General features: G+C 41.3%; 1 protein-coding gene across 9 annotated transcripts in view; it reads right to left on the reverse strand.

The window, feature by feature from the left end:
- FYN (FYN proto-oncogene, Src family tyrosine kinase) overlaps positions 1–23,612 on the reverse strand; it is a 117,710-nt gene that overhangs the window by 92,147 nt on the left and 1,951 nt on the right. For 5 of the 9 annotated variants that reach the window (XM_035109107.2, XM_035109094.2, XM_035109098.2 and 2 more), the window contains exon 2: positions 9,539–9,648. The exons of 3 other annotated variants lie outside the window; for them this stretch is intronic. The gene's annotated coding sequence lies outside the window, so the exon portion shown is untranslated. Of the gene's footprint in view, positions 1–9,538; positions 17,086–23,612 lie in introns of those variants that run through there. One more of the 9 variants, XM_035109095.2, reaches the window with a different exon arrangement.

Consider the following 23,612-nt stretch of genomic DNA (forward strand, 5'->3'; position numbering starts at 1 on the left):
GGATGGCGGCTAACAGATTGAGATTGAATCCTGACAAGACAGAAGTACTGTTTGTGGGGGACAGGAGGCGGGCAGGTGTTGAGGACTCCCTGGTCCTAAATGGGGTAATTGTGCCCCTGAAAGACCAGGTGCGCAGCCTGGGAGTCATTTTGGACTCACAGCTGTCCATTGAGGCGGAGATTAATTCTGTGTCCAGGGCAGCTGTCTATCAGCTCCATCTGGTACGCAGGCTGAGACCCTACCTGCCTGTAGACTGTCTCGCCAGAGTGGTGCATGCTCTGGTTATCTCCCGCTTGGACTACTGCAATGCGCTCTATGTGGGGCTACCTTTGAAGGTGACCCAGAAGCTACAACTAATCCAGAATGTGGCAGCAAGACTGGTGACTGGGAGCGGCCGTCGAGACCACATAACACCAGTCTTGAAAGACCTACATTGGCTCCCAGTACGTTTCCAAGCACAATTCAAAGTGTTGGTGCTGACCTTTAAAGCCCTAAACGGCCTCGGTCCAGTATACCTGAAGGAGCATCTCCACCCCCATCGTTCTGCCCGGACACTGAGGTCCAGCGCTGAGGGCCTTCTGGCAGTTCCCTCACTGCGAGAAGCAAAGCTACAGGGAACCAGGCAGAGGGCCTTCTCGGTAGTGGCACGCGCCCAGTGGAACACCCTCCCACCAGAGGTCAGAGAGATAAACAACTACCTGACATTTAGAAAATACCTAAAGGCAGCCCTGTTTAGGGAAGTTTTTAATCTGTGATATTTCATGTATTTTAATGTTTGTTGGAAGCCGCCCAGAGTGGCAGGGGAAGCCCAGCCAGATGGGTGGGGTATAAATAAATAAATTATTATTATTATTATTATTATTATTATTATTATCCAGGTATGCAGGAGGTCAGCACTGGGACAGAGGCACTGGGGTACAGTCCTCACCCAAATTCATTAATCCCTGGCCCTCAGGCATGAATCACCCACCACATTAGCACCCAGATAGTTTCAACATTTTAAAAGAAATAATTTTTGTGTACCTAATATTTTATTGCTCCTGACAGTTGCCAAAGAGTCCTAGCTGTGAATAATTCGTTTATGAACTGAACAGTTGTGGTATAGGCAAGCTTCCCACACACTGCTTAACCATGTGGCTTCATTAGGAAATGGAAAAGAAAAGCTTATTCAGTTTTTATGACTATTCACCCTTTAGCGTCTCAGCTGAGGGGGACAAGTGATCCTATTTATGTGAGCTGCAGCCATCACGTGTTTGTTTGGGTTTTTTTTGTGAGCTGGAAGCCACAAGCCTCATTTAATGCAGACCAATGAATATTCCAGCCACGTTCTGAAAATGCTTATCTTAAAAATATCGGTAATTGTTTGCACTTTAAGCTGCAAGCAGATTTAGAAATATTGAGCAAATTTACTGTGTATGTGTGTACTGTATATATTGTATACACATTTGAAATACACACACTTCACTATGAATGCAGGCTTTTTTTCCCCTAAGGAAAAAAAATAAGGGCAGCAATTTTTGTCTTTTGCAACAAGGATAAAATGTTTGAATATACTTTCATCAACCTCTTGATGCACTAAGCAGAAGAATACTGAGCTAAATAATGACTCAACTCTGCACTTTCCTTCTCTGTTCCTTCTATGCACATCCAAGCCACTGGCCACATTATGCTGCTTAGTCTAGTTACTATATAACCTCTTTTGCTAGCTCCACTCATGCCAAATACCTTGAGAATGGATGTCCTAAAGCTCCCTCCCTCCCTCTTACTACACTCATTACCATTGTTCCAATCCTTAAAACCTTTAAGTCTCACTATCAGTTTACAAACTGATATGAATTGACTAGTATTTACCACTCCACCTCTGATTACCCCCCACACACACCCACTAACTGTCACTGATTTGTCCTTCTCTCAGGAGTGCACAGCTCTATGTGCCTCTAGCCCATATCATATCTGCATTTTCAAGCAGTTAAATTGCTATTCAGAAAATTCTTCCTGCTCACCCCATCCACCATTCCTGTGGATTATCCAATATCCTGCCTTGGATATTGTTACCGCCACCCTCCCCTCTTGATAGATAGCATGTGGAAGGTAACGCTTTCCTTGTTTGCCTGGAGTACTGGTCCATACTCTCCTGCAGCTTGATGCAAATGGAATCCCATCATGCCATTGTTGGTGACTGTCAAGAAAGTGTTTAACTCACCTTTCTGCACTACTGCTTCCTACTCAAACTTCATTCATTCGGAAATTTATTCATTCTCTCTTCCCTTCCAGTTTCCTGTGAAACTGACAACACCATGGAAAGCCCTGGTGAATTCGAAAGTGATCTCATCAGCTGTTGGTTTTTAAATAACAACATAAAATTATACATGCCCTTTTGGAAAACAACAATGAAATAGACAAGGCTTTTTTCCTGACCTTATCAATTTGATCAAAGAAGAAAGAATGGTTTGGAAGATGCTGACACCATCATAGAAAAGGAAGTAGGATTGGGTAAAGGAGCTGAACCCCTTAACAGTAACCAAGACGACATAGTGAGGAGAGATTAAAATGCTAAAAAACATATTCGCAAATAAGCCAAGCTCTGTGGAAAATAGTTGGTGGATCGCTAAAACTATTGCAGATTTCGAAAAAATCTACTCAACAGCAACACATATGAAAAATGTAGAATGAAACGTGATTGTAAATCTATCTTATATGGCCCGCAATCAATTTAACAGCATTATACAGTACATCAATTAATGCTTCATTTTTGTATTTCACACATGCACAAGTGGGAAAGAACTTCAAAAGCCCTTTTAAGCATGTGAAATCTGTCTTTGTCTTGTATACTCCTGTCTTAAATGCCTCTTGTCATGCTTGCATCAGCCTTATCCTCTACTTCATCTAAATTAGCACATTATTCTGCCTACATATTTCTCCTTAAAGTGAAATATACTTTTGCCAAGATTTTCCTGGACCTCACATTTTTTACACACTGCTGGGTCAGCTAGATTTTATTGCATTCCCATGTAGCCTTTAACAAATCTTATCCTCTTTCCTCTATTTTCATCTCATCTAGCTGTGTCCTTTCATTAGAAATTACATCAGTCCTGTCTACTTTGCAGCATTTCTACGATGCTGGCACTAAGCAGATATTAAATAGTATTCATGTCAGGAGATGGGTCCCAAACAAAGACATTCTTTGCCCAGTGGTGGAGATTCCTTACTGGCTAACAAGGTTGAGTATCTCCCATGCAGAGTCTACCAGCATTGTCTGTAGTCCAAAGGCTCTTCCAGACTAGCAGGTGGTATTCAAAAATATATTTGAAATTCAGGTTGTGAAATTAAAATGGATTTGGCATGCTTGCACAACCAACCAACCAACAAACAAACAACCAGATGTAGAGGATCAAGAGAACACCCATCAGTTTACATGGGGAGGAGGAAAGCCAGTTCCTTTGTGACATTCACTATTAGGGTTCTTGTTGAAAGTTTCAATATATGGATTTCCATAAATTTATTTCACCTATGCTGATATAAATCTTGACCATTTGGCAGGAAGGAAAAAAACTAAATAATAAAATTGTAGCAACTGTAATGCAAACACAATTTTTGTCTCGTACAAAGAGATGGATTCAACATGAATGCCTGGGCTGCCTTTTTGAGCAAGATCTTTCAGAGACCCTGAAACCAATAATCTTAACTCCTTCCATACATTTTACATTAGAATCATAGAATCAAATAATATCTTCTTCACACGCTGCTCCTCCAGACATTTAGGCTGCAACCCCACTCACACTTACCTGGGAATCAATCCCTAGAAACAGCTTAGGCTTACTTCTAAGTACAGGATTGCGCTGCAAATCCACTGAAAATATATCAACTATCCTGCTCTACACTCTTTAAATTCACTCAAACCTGACTGTCCTTTAGTAATATATAACTGATTAGAATCCTCCAGTAGCTACATCACAGTTTTAATTCAACAACAGCTTGAAAAAAATGTTTTAAGACCACTAAGCTTAAAGCAGTTAGCTCTGCAAAGGCACATTCGTATGCTTTATGCAGATACGATACAGGTAAGAGATTTGATTTGATTTATTCTGCATTCACATCTCTGCAGTCACTTTAAAGATAGCACAGAATGAGTCTGTCATGCTGCCTTAAACTGCATTTTAGCTGCAGTTGAAGTAGGTGACACTGAATATGTGAAGGTCCTACCAAAAGTACAAATTAAAGGACTAGAATTGTCAACATTTTGATTACGTTCTCCCAAGGCTATCCAGATTATGTAAAAAAAGAATGTTTATGCAATCCCAGTATGTTACAGGATTGCTGTTCTCTGTGATACACAAAAAAATTCACAAACGTCTTTCACTGCTGGAAGCTTATTTCGAATTCCAGTTTTAGACAATTAGGAGACACTAACTTGGACTGGCAATGGCTGATGACGATTTGCAGTGGATTGTTTTCAGTGGAATGAGCATGTGGATGCACATTTGGATAAGGCCCAAATGCTCACTCCAGTGAAAACAATGTAGTGCAAATAACTGAGCAGCACTCTGATCAATGATGCATGCCTAATTAAACAAAGGGAAATCCATGCAAAGAAACATGTTTCCATATGTGGAACTTCTCAGATGGATTAAAAGACAACCTAGCTAGGATAACCATTGCATTCCCTTTGCTCAACAGGGCAGCACCTAGCCAAGGAATAAGGACTGGGGTGGGTCTCCCTGAGGTTGGCTCCAAACACCCATCTCTGCAGGTAGCCCCATCTGGGAAGTAACAGGCTCAAGACCCCCCAAGGAACTACCCCTGGCTTGTCCTTGGCTTTATGACTGAAGGCAGAAAAAACAGATTCATCTCCTGAAGTCGATGCAGTGGCACTGGCTCATGGTAGGGGCAAGGAGGGAGAGTAGCTTGTTTTCTCTCCCTTTCACCCACTGAAGCCACCAGTCACAGAGGGCTGTGCTACGTTGGGATAATGCCTCCTTTACAGTTTAAAAGCAGAGGTGGCAAACCTCCAGTTCAGTGGCCTGATCCAGGCTATGTACCTGTGTGCGAGTCCAAGAGTGAGGTGTTGCCCCAAGAAGGTTGGCCAAGGCTGAAAGAGGCCATGATATTTTTTTTAAAAAAGGCTTGACACTCTTGGGGTTGGAAGTCTTGTGTGCAAAGAAATCAGTACTGGAAGATGTGCAGGTGCCTAGACACATTTCACAGTAGTTTCTCTTTTGCTGGGGTTCTTGTAACTTAAATGGCAGCATGTTGCCTCGTGGTTGGAAAGATTAGGAGGGGGAATTGGGATCTCAGGAATGCATGTATATTTTCAGCCCAAGGGCAGTGTTCATGTGCCTGCTTCTTCTGCCATTTTGGTGTGTGTCTGTTGTTGTTGTTGTTGTTGTTTAAAGAAGTAAATATTTTCCTGCACATCTCAGGAGCAGGAAGTCTGCCCTGGCACAGAGAAATATACTCACCTCCTCTTTCTGACCCATTTTATTGCTGATTATGTTAGCACATGGGACATCCACATGTGCCAAAAACAGAAATGAATACATGTCAACTAATCAGACTAACATTATAATTGCCAGGCTGTAGCCTATGGTTCCTCTGAAAAAGAAAGAAGAGGCCTGATGTTGAATATAATATCTCATATAAACTTATGCATTAACCTTCATAGGACCTATGAATTTCAAGGGTGTTCACTACTGAATTTTATCCATAAATATGTATGGGCCTAAGTAAGCTGTTTTCTGACCTATGGAACAGTCTTTTAAAATGTGTTTTTATAAAAAGAAATGATCACTCTTATAATTAAAGTGTTCTTTGTACAACTACAGTATTAATATGAACTAGGCAACTGTATTGTGAAGATTATAAGTCTGTGCTAATATTCTGCTTTGGCCTTTTGCCCGCTAGTAATAATAAACTTTTGAATTAATTTTCTCTAGGGCTACAATTTTCAATCGATTTAATTGATAGCTTTACTAAAGCTTCAATGACAGATTAAAATTAGTATTACTCCCCATTTAATCAGTGGGTTCAAGACTATGAGCAAGACTGAACATAGAGGCAGATTCAAATGAGTAGTCAAGTTGCCAAATTACACATTTCCTTGCTCAGATACATTAATTTTGGTTTTTTGCAATCATCACCCCAAATATGGGGCAAGCATCATAGCCCTGAAATGTCTCTGGTTTGGATTAAAATACAAGCCAGTAAAGATTTTAAGTCCTCCCTCCCTGACAAATGCCAGCTGCATGAGGAAAAATGCATTTTCAGCATGGCTATAACAACATGCCATGTATCAGAGGGGTGTGGAAGGGAGGGAAAGATCTGCAAGGAAGTTAAGGTGATAGAAAATAGCTGAAGAAGGAAACAAAACATTATCATGCTCCCAAGGACATATTTAGGAATATCATATAATCCGATTTGATTGACAGTTGGGTGAGAATAAATTGAGCAATTTTCTGAGTAGAGTAACGTATCTTGGTTTTTGAGCTTGATCAGGATAGTTTACCCCATCAGTATAGATCAGGCTGAAAATAGCATATTCCCTAACATCAGTTGGCTGCTTTAAAAAGTAATAGTTTTCGGGTCAGAGCTGAAATTATGCAACCACCACCAAAATATTATGGGCTGGTTCACATGACAGAGTAGGCCAAAATATAGTGCAGAGAGATAGCATGAATGTGTGGGCTCCCAGAGTGAAGCTCACAACCTCTTTGCTCCCCACCAGTCCTTTTTACTGTTGCACCACTTTGAACTAAGCCAAGGTCATCTTCACGAGTCATCCAAACTGGGACTTGTGATTAAGCTTTCTCCTCGCTAACTGCAATCTGTTACCTTGACAAAGTGACTGCAAGCTTTTTTCCAGGGCCCCACACATTTGTGGAGCCTTGCTAAGCCACACTTTGGCTTACCATGCTGCAAGAACCAGGCCAATGTTATGTACTAAAATCAAAGAATTTCAGTACATTGCCTAGTTAAGCTCTGCCCTGCATAATCAATCACATGACACGGTGCACACACACCATTTGAATGGGAATGCCCATCAACTTTGCAGGGGCCCAGCCCCATCAAAGATTTTATTTTGGGGGCCAAAGCCCCCATGGCCCCAAAATGTTGGCTCCTATGCCAAGAAGATATCAGTCCTATCATACTACTGCTCCTCTACTTTTGGAACTTGGATTCTGTCTGATAGTCTTTAAGATAAAGAATTGATGAGACCGATCCACTATGAATAAGCAAAGTTGTAGCTCTCCAAGAATGAAAACTTCTGTGGCAAAATGATGCAAGCTATTTATCCTTATGAAGTGGGGTTCTTGAAGTTCTCTTTCACATGATAAAAATGTTAAATATTCATGGACATGCTTTCCTTCTTTTCACTGTATATCATATGAACCTCAATAGTGGTGTTTTTTTTTTAATTCCAATGATGTTTAAGCTTAGGAGCAGAAGGCAGAACAGGCATTCTGAGAACACATCTGACAATACTAAGTCAATTAATACTGATACTCCAATGAAACATTCAGCAGAGCAAATTTCCACAGAAGACTTCTAGCAGCGTCACACACAAAAAATGGCACACTTTCCCACTCAGAATATACATTAACGCTTTTCACACGAAAGCAGTTGAATATTGGTAAATGTGGTTGGAGAAAACAGCAAACAGATGGCTCAGCAAGATATAGGGCTGCTGGTTTGGCTCTTCATTTTAGTTGTATTTTAAAAACATTTTTAATCACCCCAATGGATGTACAATGCTGCAAGTTAAATAGATCTTTTTATTTTAAGTGCATTGAAACGGGCACACCATACATAATAATTCTTGTATAACAAAGGTCTCTTTTTATTATTTTTAAGCGCTTCAAATAAGAAACCTAATGACTTCACCACATGCAAAATATATAGTGTGAGATCTTACTTGTTTAATAGCACAAGACAACTATGAACCCCATGGGAAGCACCCCACATATTTTTTATCTTTTTCCCTGGGAATTTTTTTTCAAACGAGTAACAAAATAACAGTGTTCCCATATCCTTTTTTTTATTTTTTAAATCAGTGCAAGCCAGTGGGAACTTTGTCTTCAGTATTAACTGTTGCAGTTAGGGATCATGCAGCCAAAATGAAACAGTTTAAAAAGACTTGTCCATTTAATAAAAAAAACCAAAACCCTGCATGTGATATTTCTTTATTTAATCTGCATTAAGGCACACACAGAAAGGGGGCAGCATTAAGGTGCTTAGCCATATCCTGATGATCCCACCCCACCCCACAATTTTGCATATTTGAATTTACGTTTGGATACCCCCTACATTGTATTCAATGTAGCACTATGCCAAACATTCTGTCAGTACAGTACAAGGATTTTGCCTTGCATGATGGAACATACTTCTCCCCGCAAGTGCTCCTAAATCTGCTCTGGGGGTTTCTCCGAGCAAGAGCCTGAGTGGTTACCCCATTGCCCTGCTCCTTTCCCGGGGAAAACCTGTTCTCTAGTGCTGAGTTGGACTAAACATCAATATGGAGAGAAAACTCACAGTGGCTCCTATGAGAACAGGATACTGAGCCAGATGGGCTCTTCTTAATGCTCTTACCATGTCTGGAGAGCAATTTGGACACAACACTGACATCCCCAGGTTCCTTATATCCTCTAGGCCATAAATTCATGAGAAAGATTTCTCCTCTGTTTCCCCAACCTTTCCTCTCTGAAAGCAGGAACACTGCAAATCGAGATTTCAGAATTAGTGTTCACAAGTGTTTGACTCTGAAATGATATCCACACCTATCAGTGCTGCTCAAGTTCTGAACCTGCAAGGAACCCAATGCCCTTAGCATTTATGAAACTCAAAAATTATACAGAGTTACAAATGTCAATGGTAGCTAAACACTATTTCCTGACCCTACCAACAACAGAATAGAGGAGAAAAGAAGTTTTTTGGTGGCACAATTGTTAAAGAAGATGGCATGTTTTGGCACATTCTTGCCATGTTTCTTGTTAAATCTGGGGCTGCAGCAAAAACAATTATATTCAGTCTTTGGGTTTTGTACAGAGGCTTAGCTGCTCTTGGTCACACCATGTCCCTGGGATGGGAGAGTGACCCCCATTACCTGCCCACCCCAAAAGTAACCATGCATCCCCTCCCTTTTATGGAGGATGAATGGTCCTCCAAAAGAGCATACATTTATCTTAAACACACTTACTAGGGAATAGGCCCATTGAAAACAGTAGGACTTACTTCTGAGTAAACATGTATACGATTACAGTGCTAGAATCCAAGCAAATTCTTTGAACTTTTTCCAAACAGCAAAAGGAAGAGAAATAAAATAACTTAATTTTTTTTAAAAAAATGCAAAACTTTTCAGCATTCAGTGGTTGGTTAACTTGTATTCTCAAATACCCGGGTTCCCAAATACTCCAACCAGGTCCATCTGAAGAATTTCTCAGGTGGTTCTAGTAAACAACTTACCGATAGTGCTTTTAAGGGGTCAAGGCCTAACAGTGTCTTTTTACAAGGTTTCACAATTTCATTAAGAAGATGACATACATACCTGCATATTGAATGAAATAATACAGCAGTAGCTCCTCTCAGGCAACAGCTGGGGCTCTCATGCAAACGTCGCTTTGTGTCAAAGCCAAGTCAAGAAGATTCTGCTGTTTTCTTTGAGGACAAGAAGATTTTGTTTTCATTCTCATATGAACCAGTTTTTAAATATATCAAAGTGTTTATATGCCACCATGCAGGCAAAACAAGAAATCTTATTGCTACATATTCTGCTCCATATTTAAATGTCACAGCAGCCACTGAAAAAAAACAAACTCAGCAACAAATCCTCTTATTATCTGCTGTTTTTACTACTCAGTATGTGATGTTTTAAAGTATGACGGCAAAGCATGTTTCCTCCTATATTATCTTAACCTATACAATTTATTTTGCTCATTTGACATTCATGCTCATATGTTAGTAAAAGATATTCCACTCCAGATTTTAGCTTGCCAGTAACTTCAGCGTAGGTGAACAATGCCAGAAACTACTGTACTGTAGTGTATACTCAATCTATTCACTGAATTGCAAATCAGTCAAAAAAACTTCTGCCTCCTCCTAAGACTTCTTTCTAAAAGGTTTCTTTTTGCATCTAGGTCTCTTTCCTTATAAGCAAAACCCTTAGAACCCACAACCAAAATACCAAGCCTTTTGTAATCATCGTAACGTTGCCTTGCTTTAATTTTTAATATTGTGAAGAGATTACAGCAGCTTGCAAAACTAGGAATCAGATGACACTCTTGAGATTGGCAAGTCTTTTTCTCTGGCACCACAGGATGCCAGCCAATTATACATATATATATATATATAAATCATTACATTTTCACACCAAAAAATGGGCATGTAGTCATAAAATGAATTGTATTACAATGCATTAGACCCAAAAAGACTTTCAGAAATCACTGGAAGCAAGTATGTTACAAGAACATTTTAAATGTTCTTATGTAGCAGCTACATAAATGGCATATCTAAAGGCAAGATGAGACAATATTTGCAGAATTTGCAATATTTGGCAAAATCACTGGGGCCAAGAGTGCAGCTGTCTAGCTTAATTAAGTTTCTACTTGCTGCAAGGATTTAGGTCAAACCCTTAAAGTTACTCATGGGATTTTACAATCTGACATTTTCTTAAGGGCTGCAATGCAGACCGTAGTGTGTAACATGCAAATGAACAGGAGATCAGAGGAATCCAAGATACATAACATCAATATTCTTCAGGGTCACTAGTTTAAAATTATACAGGTCACAACAGTGGCATGTACAAGTTGCTGCCATATGTTGGCTCCTTGGTCTCTCTTATGGGAAGCAGCTATAGGAATTTCAAAACAGTTTCTATTTTGGCTGTTGTCCATAGAACTCCATATAATTTGCATCCTCAATAATATTAGTTGAGGCCCAACACAGCTGGATTTGCAGGTTCACCAGCAGTGTGAATAAACAAAACTCTGAGATTTTTTTAAAATGCAATTAGGAATGAAAAACTTTTTTAAAATGTATGTTCACTAATTTGCAACAGCCACATGGCTAACACAGAGACACGCAAGAGTTTTTAATACCTGAGACTTTGTTAGTAGTATTTATTCACTGCTGTTCTCAAACAGTAAATCAAATCTTAATCTCATTAAAATCTGTCAACAGTCCATATAAGAAACAGATTTTACTTTTCTGCACACAAACACACACACTGCCCCAGCCATATATAGACAACTAGGGGGGAGTGCTTGATGTTGCCTGGGAATTTTTAGAAAGCAATAAATATTGTGATTTCTAAATGGATAGTGTAATTTGTGAATTTGGATCCATCATACCAAAAATCAGGTAAAGTTATGTTTTGGTCCACTATCTTGATTCAAAATGGTGACCAGCATCCAAATGTCTGCAAAGACTGCCACCCTCATCTCAGGAATCCTCACGCCAAGTTCAGTGACATTATCTGAAGAGGCAGCTGAAACTATGCCAAAAATGGGTGAAGTCACACAAAACTGGTGCTCTGGTCTGCCATCTTGATTTAAAATGGCACCTGGCATCCAAATAGCGACAAAGTCCGCTGCCCCACCTCAGGAACCATCATGCCAAGTTTGGTGGTTATATCTTGAGATGTGGCTGAACCCAGAGAACAAACAGACAAACAGCCTTCCAAAATAAAGTATATAATAGATAAAAATAGTGAAGATTCCTGCTACCCTTTTCCAGTATACAACAAAGGAGATGAAGGAAAGCACCAGGCAAAACAAGAGGAGGGAAGCTCTAAAACCTAGATGATCCTGAACTACAAGTTCTGGAGGTTACAAGTTCCCTAGTGCACTTCATTCAGACCAATATGTTTTGATTTATAATCTTCATCTGTCACTGTAAAAAAAAGGTAACCCTCTTTATCTTCTGCTTCTGCTTGTACTGTAATTGCAACTATCAAAATGCAGTGAGCTGTATAGATAAAATTTAGTGCACCTTAGGGCTGTCACTTCACTATACAGCAAAACCGTTCCATTCATCTCCACCTCAGAATCCTCTTTTCATTTAATAAACCCCTCATCTCCAAATTGAAAGCTATTATTTAAACAAAAAATATTTTTCTTCTTTGATTGCAAATATTTTTAAAAGAACAATAGCTGTGAACCTGAGATGTAGCCTCACATGAGCAAGTGAGACTCCTCCACTGAAAGCAAAAGCAAGGGAAAATGTCTGATCATAATCTGTAGAAAATATATACTCGGGTACTAAAATCAGAGTAGGGTACATAGAATAGGAGAATATATGTTAATGATCAGCACTTTTGGTTGATTGCAGTATATTAAACAAAATGTTCAGTAATATGGTTGCCATCTTCTGGATTTGTTTTTTTAATGGTCCGGTGTACAAAGTGATTCTCAGCACCTATATAACAAGCATTTGCCTTCTGAAAATACACATTTGTAAAACAGCAGGCTGTTTATACTAGAAACGAGGTTACATTTAACTTTAGATGAGCATTAGAAAAGCAGAACCTTATCTAGTCCAGCATTCTGCTTCCCACTGTGGCCAACCAGATGCCTCTGGGAAGCACACAGGCAGGACATCAAGGCAATAGTCCTCTCCTGTTCTTGTTCCCCAGCACAAGAGGCTTCCTGCTGTTGATCCTGCGAAATGCATTTAGCCACCATGACTAGTAGCCATTGATAGCTATATCCTCTATCAATTTGTCTAATGCCCATTTAAAGCCACCTAAGTTGTCAGCCATTTCCACATCTTATGAGAGCAAATCCCATAGATTAATTTTGTGATGCTGCCTTGGAAACTACAGCTGGTGCAGAATATAATGACTAGATGACAGGAACAGCCACCAGAAACAGCTCTATTGACTTAATTGTTTGCAGCCATAATTCTGGGCAGCATGAGAGTTTCAAAAGCCTTAACAACCATATACGGAATGGGACCCAGATACCTGCATGAACATCACAAGATATGAGAAGTAAGAGCATAAGAAGAAGAACCCAACTGGATTAGAACACATGTCCATCTAGCACAGAATGCTAATCTCACAGTGGCCAATTAGATGCCTGTAGGAAGCCCACAAACTAGACCTGAGTGGTACAGCACTCTCCCCACTCATGTTCCTCAGCAACCGATAGTCAGAAACATACTGTACTTCTTCTGCCACTGGAGATAGTACATAATCATGAAATATAATAGTCATTGACAGCTTTATCCCTCCCTGCCCCAATAAATTAACAGAATCCCCCTTTAAAGCTATTGAAGTTGATAGCCATTGCTACATGTTGTGGGACCAAATTGTACCATTTAACAATGTGCTCTGTGTTTTGCTCTTATAAGAGACCCTTCTTTGCGCTCCCTTACATTCGGAAATGAGGCAGGTGGTGATGGTGATCCCCTTATGAATACCCTAGAGACTCGCATGCTACCTTCACTCCCAAGTTTCAGACAGCAGGTCAAGTTCTTTTATTCACCAGGCATTTTAGCTGGCTTTATGGACAGAACCCAAAAGTTTGTATATGAATTGATTTTATTCCCTGATTTAAAACTTCTAGGGCTATTTTTTTAAACAAAATTGCTGATTTTCTTGTTTTTAGTTATCTGTTGGAGGTGTTTTTTGTTTTTGTTTTTTGGAATTAGTTTACAGATCAAAAAGAACATAAAAATATCTTAAATAAATGAATAAGCACAGTTTCTGTGCAAAATTAAGGCTAGAAGGAAAATACATAAGCTGAATTTGCAAGAGCAGAAGCATTACTATCAAATGCTCTGAAGCCACAACTAAACATATTTAATGTGTAGAAGATATACAAGCTCACGAAGAAATGAGTGATTGTATATATTTGGAATGTAAGAGGGACTAAATGCCTCAAGGCAAAGTTAAGATTTCCCCTGAAAGTACAGTAGTATTTTGTGTTTCTTGTTCTGAAGGTTATGTGTGTGAAATCATCTATCAGAATAATGGCTGCTAAACAGAAGGATGGTTTCCATCTTGAAGCCATATTAATAGACTGAAGGCTCTCTCTAAAGTAATTACCCAGACACAAAAAGGAAAGGGGGGGAAATCGTTTGGGGGAGAGATGAAAGTGCTTGCTGGGAAGAGTGAAAAGGTATCAGGTGTCCCTTGGTTTGCTTCTGGCCCCCTTCACTGCCCAGAATATTGGCAAGGAAATTGCTATTAAGTCACCCTGAGCTAAAAGGACAAAGGGGTATTGGTAGCTCTTCCAAACATTTTAGAACAGTTAACCTAGAAAAAGACAACACATTCCAGTGACTGTTCACAAAACAGAAAAGAAATCCTTTGAGACTGACATTTGCCAGAATTCTGAAGCCCATTCCACCCATTTCTTACAAACTAACCAATGGGTTCACAGAATCACAGAGCTGGAAGAGACCAGAGTCTCCTAAGGCCAGGTTTAGGCACCTACCTATTGATTAACTTTCAGAATTCAAACCACAGGATACCAAAACCAGAGAGAACATGTGAGAGGACATTTTTTAAAAGATAAATTCATGAACACGAATAAATCCCATTCAGCATAAACTACAAGTTTTACTGTGTACAATTTCACATAATCCAGTACTCCATATTTGTGATCTATGGAAGCACATGAACAAAGCATTTCCATGCACGATGGGTAGTTGTCATCAAACAACTCTTCTCGCAACAGTGTCTCATGCCTCATGAAGTGCTTTATATCCCAGCCCATGAGAAGGAAAATTCTAGATGCTCCAGAAAGAAAATAGGTAATTTTTATTTTATTTTTTTGCTCAGTCCTTGAGGCATGTTGCCCTATCAACCTTCACTGTCCTCATTTCCTTTCTCTGAACTCTAGATTATTTGTTCAGGAAGTGACTACAAGAAAAAAGCTGAAGACTGGAGAAATGTGCTGCATCTTTGGTTTAGGAGCAAAGTTGAAGTCACTAAAGTTCTAGGAAAGGCTCTACAATCTGCTGGTATCCTGTAGCTTCTCTGAAATAAGATGCCAGCTGAAGGTAATTTCTCACTTTACATTTTATAAATGTATTTCTTTCTCAAGTACAAAATGCACAAACTTCTTATTAGTTAGGAACAGCTCATACATATTGAAATTGCCATTTTTTCCAGTGAACTATATCTAAAAGTAGCTCAATTCTTTCTTGATGCTGTCTGGATATATTTAATGAGAAAAATCAGGGATTTAACACACACATGCATCATTCTCAACTAAATCAACAAGATGCCTGTTTATTAAACCAAGGATTCCACACCCAGGTAGGAAACATAAGCGAGAATCTGAGTGCAATTGTCAGGCCTAAACAAGGCAATTGTAGAGTGTAATCATATGCATTTGTACTCAGAAGAAAGTTGTATTTGTTCCATAGAATGTGCTCCCAGATAAGTGTGCATAGGATTGCAGCCTTAGTCTGCAACTCTGATCATCAGCAGTTTTTTTTTTAAAAAAAGTGTAAGGAAGGAAAGTTTACGTATTTAGCTTTCCAATTTCAAATGCCAGCTAAAGACAAAAACAATCAAAAACCCTCCTCTAAACCTAAAAGATGAAATTCTCTGCATTTTCTGAAAACACAACCACAAACTTCTTTTCCTGTGGTCATGCCTGGCTTTCCTCTTATTTTCCCTGTTTCTCTTAACTAGAGTGTTTGTAGCCTGGTCTATAAGAATGCAAGTCCTTTCCACTGAGCAAGAACTTCCAAAATGTGATACGTGTGCAAGCCCTAAAAGAAGAACAGCTGACTCCTGAGATGCATTCATTAAACACAGAGGCTCCATAGTAATGCTAGTGTCCCCTTCTCTCCTCGCACACCACACCACTATGAAGGGATTTAGAAAAAACTACTGTACTTAAGCTACGGTATTCTAATGGGGTGGGAAATCAAAAGACTTGCAGCTACTCAGTCACAGACAGACTATCATATATGGTGCAAATATTTTGCTTTATGTGGAATGAAACAGAATTTCCTAAGAGCAATGCTCATGTTGTAATACAGCATCATTCTGCATTGCTGACATGTGAAGTCACCAAGTCATGTCAACATATAGGAACAATCTGATTACAAGCAGGCATGCTGAGTATGCTTAAATGCTATTCTTTCATTAGGATTCAATACATTTTGCGTGCTTTTAAAAAACAGAATGTCAACACTAAAAAGGTGGCCTCCAAGTAGCAGTGCTGTAATACCTTGTCATATATTAGAGCAGCATTGACCAACTTGATGCCCTCCAGATGTGTTGGACTACAACTCCTATTAGACAACTAGCTATGCTGGCTGGGGCTGCTGGGATTTACTAGTTCAAAATATTTAGAAGATACTAGAGTGTGGAAGTCTGCGTTAAGAGAGGTGCTGCCAGTCAGAGTAGACAATATTGAGTTGGCTGGACAAACTGTCTCAGCAGAAGGGTTCGGTTTCACTGATAAAGAGGCAAACACAAATTGCACCCTAACACACAGAAGCACACAATTTGAATTCCTATCAAATTGAAAGTTAATAATGCTGGAGCAGTTCTTCTCAGCGGCCTTTGACACCATCGACCATAACATCCTTCTGGACCGTCTAGAGGGGCTGGGAGCTGGGGGCACTGTCATACAGTGGTTCCGCTCCTTCCTCCTGGGCCGTGTCCAGAAAGTGGTGTTGGGGGATGAGTGTTCAGACCCCTGGGCATTCACTTGTGGGGTGCCTCAGGGTTCCGTTCTCTCCCCCATGCTTTTTAATATCTATATGAAGCCGCTGGGAGAGATCCTCAGGGGGTTTGGGCTGGGTGTTCATTAGTATGCAGATGACACCCAGCTCTACCTCTCTTTTAAATCAGAACCAGTAAAGGCCGTGAAGGTCCTGTGTGAGTGCCTGGAGGTGGTTGGAGGATGGATGGCGGCTAACGGATTGAAGTTGAATCCTGACAAAACAGAAGTACTGTTTTTGGAGGACGGGAGCCGGGCAGGTGTGGAGGACTCCCTGGTCTTGAATGGGGTAATTGTGCCCCTGAAGGACCAGGTGCGCAGCCTGGGAGTCATTTTGGACTCACAGCTGTCCATGGAGGCACAGGTCAATTCTGTATCCAGGGCGGCTGTCTACCAGCTCCATCTGGTACGCAGGCTGAGACCCTACCTGCCCGCAGACTGTCTCACCTGAGTGGTGCATGCTCTGGTTACCTCCCGCTTGGACTACTGCAATGCGCTCTACGTGGGGCTACCTTTGAAGGTGACCCGGAAACTGCAATTAATCCAGAATGCGGCAGCTAGACTAGTGACTGGGAGTGGCCGCCGGGACCACATAACACCAGTCCTGAGAGATCTACACTGGCTCCCAGTACATTTCCGAGCACAATTCAAAGTGTTGGTACTGACCTTTAAAGCCCTAAACGGCCTCGGTCCTGTATACCTGAAGGAGCGTCTCCACCCCCACCATTCAACCCGGACACTGAGATCCAGCACCGAGGGCCTTCTGCCGGTTCCCTCATTGCGAGAAGTGAGGTTACAGGGAACCAGACAAAGGGCCTTCTCGATAGTGGCACCCGCCCTATGGAATGCCCTCCCAGCAGATGTCAAGGCAATAAACAACTATTTTACATTTCGAAGACAACTGAAGGCGACCCGGTTTAGGGAAGTTTTTAATGTTTGATGCTGTACTGTTTTTAATATTCGGCCGGAAGCCGCCCAGAGTGGCTGGGATATAAATAAATGATAATGATAATAATAATAATAATAATAATAATAATAATAATAATAATAATAATGCATCGATTTTCCAAATGTGAGTTTCACTGCAACATTCATCAGCATTCAGTTATCTGCATGGGGATATATACACACATAAATATGCCTTATTAATTTTGCTTGCATTGTTTTTAGCTCTTCTTTCTTGTTGTGCTTGCCCTACCAGCAGAACTAATAAAATATAGCTATAAAACAACATTTTAAAGGGAGATTTAACAGTCACTCAGCATACATTATGTATAATAATAATAATAATAATAATAATAACAACATATTATTTATACCCTTTCCATCTGGCTGGGTTTCCCCAGTCACTCTGGGTGGCTCCCAACAGAATATTAAAAACGCGATAAGACATCAAATATTAAAAATGTCCCTAAACAGGGAAGCAAACCTTACTACTTTAGTCTGAAAAAGACCAACAGTGCAAATTAAGGCTACAATTTTTTTGAACATCTGTCACTGAGACTTCCTACAGTTTCCTAGATTGCAAAAATATGAACTGATCTGGACCCCTTACTCATCATCTGAGGCCCTTCTTCATGTGCCCCCTCCATGAGAGGTCTGAGGGTAGCTTAACATGAGAACGGGCATTTTCTGTGGTGGCTCCCTGTTTGTGGAATGCTCTCCCCATACAATGATGGTGCCATCATTGTATATCTTTACGCACCATGCAATTTTTTCCTTTATAACTGGGCCTCTGTCCTTTAACTATCTGTGGCCTTATGGAAGTGGGCAGGATATTTTTAATGTATTTCTTTTTCCTCTTGGTTTTAATTTCTCCTGGGGAGGGGGGTAACTGTCTATTTGTTTGGCTGTAAGTTGCTTTGGGCTGGCCTGGACAAGACCAAGTGACTAAATAAATAAATAAATAAATAAATAACAGAATGTATAAATAAAATGCATAATACCGTAAATTGGGGGGAAATAGGATCCCCAAAACCTGCAGTTTTAGTCTAACTGCAATGACTAAAAAATACTGTAATGTGAATCATAATTCTGCAGAGGCTATACAGTTTTAACTTGTCCAATCACATTTTTATTAGACCATAAATTTACTGCAAATCATATCAAGCCTAATGAAGCCCATAGGGCTGTTGGCCTCAATGGTATCTTCACATACTGCTCCATATATATATCTGGATAACATTACTCAAGCTCCTCAAGCAGGATAACTGTTGTGTATTAACACATCCCACAACTGCAAATTCACTGTTTTATACATAGGAAGCATCTGTTTTAGAAGTGATCTTCTTTGTTGGGAAACTCCACAAGCAAAAATTGTCACATGCTATGCCTTGCATTTGTACTCTCTGGGGGGGGAAAATCACCAGATAATCCCTACTTCAAAAGCCCACTGTTTGTCCATCTGACAACTGCTTCCAAAGAATGCAAACATGCCATCTCTATCAAGTGGTAACAAAGATTACTACAAGTGTTATGAGTTGTGTGCCCAGGACTGAAGGTAAGAAATACCGGTAAATATTTTGCTGCAGATGGGTAGCAGAAAATTGTTACTACTTAGGTTTCTTTTAATGCCAATGTGAGCTCAAACATTAATTTTAAATAGCACATCTGAATGTTCTAACATGCAGTCCAGAACTTTTATTCTGACATGATTAAAAACTCAATCCTATGTCCCACTGTGCAAAGACAAGAGAGCACAGAATTGTGTTCAGGGTTTTCAGACCCGTAACAGTAGATTGCTATGCTGGAAGCCTGCCGTTCCTATTATTATTATTCAATGTATTTTTATACCACCCTTACTCCCATAGGAGTTCAGGGTGGTTCACAGCATAATAAAATATAACCAACACAAAGCAATAATTAAAACATCTAAAACTGCGTAGCTAAAATCAAAGACACAGTGCAGCAAACATCAATAATAAAACTGTTGGGGAGGAATTTAATGTACTGCTAAGCAGGCCACTCCACCAGTGCATGTATTTCTGCTTCCCTGATGGAAGATTCTACTTTCTCCCCTGACCTCAGTGTTGTTCCAGGGGTCTCTCAATTCCCTTCACAGCCAACTTGGGGTGGCAAGAGAGGCACCTGGAAGGAGGAGCAGGGGAAGGCCTGTTGCACTAATGGAAGTCCTTGTGTGGGCTTCTGCTGGCATGGCTAGTTAGTTGAATCTGTTCCATGGACTCCATAACACATTTATGTCCTCAAAGCCCAGGCAAACAAATGCATGATCAGTTGATACCTAAAGCTTGTCAACATCAGAGACAGACCCACTTTTTCAAGAAGAGTTGGCACACTACCACTGAGAAGACTCATTTTCATGTTACAACAACCCATAGTCATTGGCTGTACCATGAGCTGTGCTTCCCCCGTTGATCTCAAAGCATGAGCTGGTAGGCATTAGAAGAAGCAGTCCTTTAAGTGCTCAGGCCCCAAGCCATTCATATGCTAGCACACTGAAATACATCTGGTAGCTCACAGACACAGAGTGCAGTTCTTTAAGGATTAGTGACATCCGAGCCAAGGGCGTACCCACCACGGGGCAAGTTAGGGCAGCTGCCCTACTCTAGAAGCCAGCTGCCCCCCCCCCAAGGGCGTAACCACCGCGGGGCAAGTGGGCCGCAGGCTGCCCCTCCCTAGAAGCAGGGCTGGTGGGCAGAGGCGGAGCACAGCCCGGCGGAGCGCGAGTTCGCCATTCCTGCCGCGCCGCACCCTCCCTCCAGCTCCCCGTCGCACCCTCAGGCAAGGCCAAGCACGGCGGGGAACCAGGGAGCGCGGCGCGGTGGGCGGGCACGCCGAACTCGCGCTCCGCTGGGCTGGGCTCCGCCTCCGCCCACCAGCCCTGCTTCTAGGGAGGGGCACAGCCCGACGGAGCGCGAGTTCGCCGTTCCCGCCTGCCGCGCTGCGCCCTCCTTCCAGCTCCCCATCGCGCCCTCTGGCAAGGCCAAGCGCGGCGGGGAACCAGAGAGCGCGGCGCGGCGGGCGGGAACGCTGAACTCGTGCTCCGCTGGGCTGGGCTCCGCCTCCGCCCACCAGCCCTGCTTCTAGGGAGGGGCACAGCCCAGCGGAGCGCGAGTTCCCTGTTCCCGCCCACTTTGTAGCCCCTCCCCTTCCGTGCCTTGGCCCCTCCCCTTGCCCCCCCTAGTTTTGATCCTGGGTATGCCCATGATCCGAGCCCATCTTGCTACTTGACTAAACTCTACAATTCTATGATTCTACAATTCTAAACTCTGTGATTCCATGATTCTATACCAGCTGCCGCTCTGGTAATGACCCCACAGGCTACAGGACTGTCTTCAGGGATACTGCCACATAAGGTCACAAGGTAAAACTGTGAGGTTAATACAGCTGAAGCCAGGCTATCCTAGTCCTGGAATGGCCATAACTAGTGAACCAGTCATAGTTTGATATCACTCAGGCTTCTAGCAACAGCTTGGAATGAATGAGTACCCACAAACTATGTACCTGTTTCTTCATGAGAAGTACAACCCACTCCAAAACAGGCAATTCCCCCAATTCTTGGACCCAAGAAACACCTGTCCATAGCTCCTCCACCTTGTCAGGAATCATTCTCTGTTTACTGGCACTCATCCAGGCCATCACTCCTTCCAGACATTGGTCCACCTCTCCTAATTCATTTGTAACGTAGTGTCATCAGTAAATCAGTGAGACCATGCTCCAGATCCCCAAATGAACCTCCTAGGAATTTCAATAGCATGGGGGACAAGTAAGTTCCTTGTGCCATGGGGCTGAGCAGAAGCTCCTCAATGCTACTCTCTGGTAATGACCCCACAGGCAGAAGCAGAATCACTGTAACTGAGTCCCAACCTGCACAACTGCTCAAAGATATCATGGTCAGCGATACCAAACACTGTTTGTCCACTGATAAAGAATCAAGATGACCAAAGCTGTTTCAATGGTGAATACAAACTGAAATGGGTCTACACATTATCCATGCATGTCTGTAGCAGGCCAGCCACCACTCTCTCAATTCCCTTGCCCAGGAGAGAAATATTTGCAACTGAATGGTAATTATCTAATACCTTGGGATCCAGGGACAACCTCTTCAGGAGGGACCACAACACAGTCCCTTTCAAGGCAGCAGGCATGTACCTTCCCACAATCCACTTTCTGGATCCAGCCAGCCAGTCCCTCACTGTTAGATCTTAAAAGTCATGATGGCCTACCCCTGCAACACCCAGTCCACATTGTCAACAACAACTGAAAGTGATCCCATTAACTTTTACCAGATAGTGTAGGACCTGCATGAACTGTGCTGTCAAGTTCAGAGTGAATAGGAGCTCAAAACGATTGCAATAATTAGCACTGCTATTCTAGAGAAAGAAACTATTGTATGGCACAACAGCAATGCAAAGGCAAATTTTCGGTATGTGTTTTTCGGATATGAGTGGTACGGTATATGCAGCTCCTTGCAACCCTTATGAAGTAGCACCAACATGAGCGCCACCACCTTGCAAGTGCCAGGCATTCCTTTTAAATAGCAAGGTCAGCAGAGACATACAGCTCTCTGCCCCAATTGTCTCACATAAAATACTGTGGCACTGTTGCAAAGGCCAGATAATGCTAGCATTTCCTCTGGCATGGTACTGAAAAGCCTGAAGATAGTATATTTGACAAAGTGCCTGGAACAGCTACAGCTTTCTGTTCTTTTCTTCTTGCTTCTTGAACATGAAGCCTGAGAAACATCCTATACAACCCAAAATCCTGCATTCCACATTTTAAACATGATGTAATTCAAATAAAGTTACCATTTCACTTGCTCTGTGCCCCTCGAGCTTACAAATTATTAAATTATATTTTGCAACCTCACATTTTAGAACCAACAGTTTATTATACCAACTTTAAAAGAATAAGCACAATTCTGTCAGGATAGGTATTCTGAAGCCCATTACACGTTTGCAGATCCAGACATCTAAAATGGGCAAGGGGTTGTTGCCACCATGTCTAATTTGGATCTGTCTTTGATTTCACTGTAAGAAAGCACAGATATAATTTAAGAATCAACACATGCTTCACTTTGCTCCCTACAATCAGTGGTTATTTTAGAGCACTCAATTTACATTTTGTCCAAGAACTGTAAATTGCAATAAAATGGTGGGCATCTGAATAACAACACTATTCTCCTTTTTCTGCAACTGAAAGATGAACTAAATTAACTGCAAAAACAGGACCCTTCAAATTCAACTTTCAGACTAAACCAAAACAAATTGTATCCTCTGCAAACATAACCAAAAGTGCTCAACAATTGTTTAACTGCTGACAGAGTTCTCATGAGAAGAGTTTGTTTAAAAGAATTACAAATTGTTACACAGTTTTTCAGGTAATACAAAGAAGAATGTGGGGCTGAGAACACATGTGAGCAGGTAAGTATCCTGGGAGAATTTTCGATTTTTATGTATGCCTTTCTAACACACCCTGTCCCCACTTCTGAGCACAAGAAATGAATGTACCACAGTAATGGAGCAGGGGTTGGGGGGGGGGAGAAAGCATTTTACAAACACTATGTCTTTTAGGCTACAATCCCATAGACCTGGGAGTAAGTCCCATTGATATTGATGTGACTTACCAGACATGCATAGGATTGTGCCCCTGATGTTCTACTAATTTTCCTTCATTCATCATCTTTCCTGATGGAAGCAGCAGAGATCACTCTATGTTTTTTAATATTTCAAAGGTTAAAAGAGAGTGGGGGGGAGAGCTGGCTTTAACATATAAATTGTGATTCTGCAGGCACAGCAAAATGCTGGCAATCCATGTGTGGTGTTAGGAATCCTTCATTAGACTAAATGTGCCTGGAAAGATACTGAGAACAGTTCAGTGGTATCTTCTGGAGAAAGAGAAAGAAGAAGCCCCAGGGAATAAGCAAATAATAATAACAACAACCAAAGGAAGAAGGGAGGGGGGAAAGGGGTC

This window comes from Zootoca vivipara, chromosome 3 (assembly GCF_963506605.1).
Source record: "Zootoca vivipara chromosome 3, rZooViv1.1, whole genome shotgun sequence".
NCBI classification, from domain to species: Eukaryota; Metazoa; Chordata; class Lepidosauria; order Squamata; family Lacertidae; genus Zootoca; species Zootoca vivipara.